Here is a 2588-nt window from a genome sequence, read left to right on the forward strand (position 1 = left end):
TTAACAGAATTTAGGGTCATTCTCAAAGAACATTCAGGGACCTCAGTCCAGGAGAGCAGACCTGGCTCTTCCCTTCCTAGGAACCTAGGAGCCCTGCCCCCCAAATTTACTGGATTAATAATTCCTGAACAAAAGGAACAGGTCTACAATTGACCTTTAGCCCTGGAGAGTGGGTCACAGCCAAGCCCCCCTGGGGTTTGCATGTTGTCTGGGAAAGGGATGGGGGGGAGGAAGGGAGAGATGAAGCACATCACATTGAGTAAACTCTGACAACTTGCTTTGAAAGCAAATGGTCAAAGCCAAGCATGGTGGCTCACACCTGTAGTCCTAGCTACTCAGGAGGCTGAGATCTGAGGGTCAAGGTTCAAAGCCAGCCCTGGCACTGAAGAACCTGAGACTCTTATCTCCAATTAACCTCTAGAAAATGGGAAGTGAGGCTGTGGCTCAGTAGTGGCATTGAGCTGAAGAGCTCAGGGACAGTGCTCAGGCTCAGAGTTCAAGCCCCATGATCCACAAGAAAAGAAAGAAAGGAAGGAAGAACGAAGGAAGGAAGGAAAGAAAGAAAAGAAAGAAAGAAAAAGGAAATGTCAGTGCTAAGCATTCTCTCCAGGGAATTCAGAAATCCAACCAAAAGGGACCTAGAAATCCTGGGTTGTTGGGAGCCCTGGGTTCAAGTCCCAGCTCAATACTTGACATTTTTAAATTGTTGACCAATAAGCCACTCTTTCCTCCACTCAGTCACTGGATGACCTTCAGTCTCTGCCGCGTTGCACAATGCAGAGAGTGTCAATCATACCCTTCTCTACCGTACATGGTGACACTGAGGCCATCCTCACATTAGAGATCAGAAACAAAGGCATAATCTCTTGCTCTTTTGTGTTCAAACAATAGAGTTTAAAAAGGAAATGAAAAGGAGCAGGGAGCTTGGCCTAGTGGTAGAGTGCTTAGCTCACATGCATAAAGCCCTGGGTTCAATTCCTTGGTACCACATATACAGAAAAAGCTGAAAGTGGTGCTGTGGCTCAAGTGGTGGAGTTCTAGCCTTGAGAAAGCCCAAGGACAATGCCCAGGCCCTGAGTTCAAACCCAGGACTGGCAAAAAAAAAAAATGCTGAATACAGTTTGCCTGAAAGAGCTACCCATTCCCACATGAGAACCCTAGACCGGGATGGAGAGAGGGATAAAAGAGGACAGGTCAGCAGGGAAGACCACCCGCTGAGTCCCACCCACAAACTCCAGTGGTTTCCAGAGCCAGGCAGCCACATGGGGACCAAGTGTGTCCAAAGACAATGCTCATTCTCATGGGGGGCAGTGAGCCAGCTCTGTGGCCCAGCCAGGGCCTGGGAGATATGTCAGTTCATTCTCCCATCCATTCATTCCTTGTCACAAATGGGAAGCAAGTGCTTGTGACTGCAATCTGCCATTTACCAGTCATCTGGCCAGAAAGGGTGGTGTGGAGCTTGAGTCTTGGCTCAGCCTCACTTAGATCATCCCCATACATCCCAAGCCTGTCCTAGTTCCCAGCAGAGAAGTGACAGGATGGGAGGATGGAGGTAAGGCTTGAGCAAGATAGAGTTCCCAGGGAGAGTAAGCAGAATGTGTTCAAGCCCCCTGAACTATCACCTAGCCACGTTCCAGACCAGTCACAGCTGGACCTCCATCCCCTCCCCTCAGTGTGTTTGCCAATTTTCCTCTCTGCCCATCGCAGGAGATTTGGGCTGCTGAAAACTCCAGAGCTTTGTGTGGCTCCAAATTCAAAACTCTCCAGCTGGGCTCTCATTGGTGCAGTTCAAATCATGCATCCATCACTGAGCCAACGAATATTGCCCAGTAGGGTGGGATCAGTGAGGCAAGCGGCTCCCATTCTGAAGGCAGAGTGGAGGCAGAGGGTGATCCTCAGTAGACCAGCCTGAAGATAAAAAGAGACTGACAGAAGAAAGCTGGAGACTAAGTAATATGCCTTGGCCTTGCCGTCATCCTGGTGCCTTGCTGAGTGGAGGGGCTTTCCAGAGTGCTTGGTAAACTTTAGTAGATATGGAAGAAATGGGAAGCAATTTGACTTGAGATTTCTCTCTTGAGGGTGGCCTGGCTGAGCCCTCCAGACCTGGTGCGCTAGGCCCCTCTCCCCCAGCCCAGAGTCTCCTCTCAAAGGTCTAACACCCCATTTTCTTCTTCTGCTGCTCCTCCCTTCTCAGGACTGCCACTAGCTCTTCAAAGCAGTGCCCAGTGTTCTGGAAAGAGCACATAGAGCTTTCCAGAGTAGTTACTCAGACCCTAGTTTTAGCTGGGTGATCTTGTTCAGACATCTTCACCCTACTGTGCCTCAGTTTCCTCACCTGTAACTTGGAGATTGATAATAAGAGAAACTCCTTCATAGGGTTGTTTTGTGTGTGGCTGGGCCCACAGCGAATGCTGGGTAAGTATTAGCCATTCAGGTTATTAACGCAGCTGGCTCCTGCTCCATCCTGTTGTGCGGAAATGGCATGGATGGGCAGCAGTGAGCTGAGTGCTGGGACAGAGCAGTAAACAAGACTGACTGACGCCTTCCGGTCCCCCTTGAGCTCTCATCAACAGGCAATTGCAATGCAG

Source organism: Megascapheus bottae, chromosome 6 (assembly GCF_031878675.1).
Source record: "Megascapheus bottae isolate mThoBot1 chromosome 6, mThoBot2.hap1, whole genome shotgun sequence".
Lineage (NCBI taxonomy): Eukaryota > Metazoa > Chordata > Mammalia > Rodentia > Geomyidae > Megascapheus > Megascapheus bottae.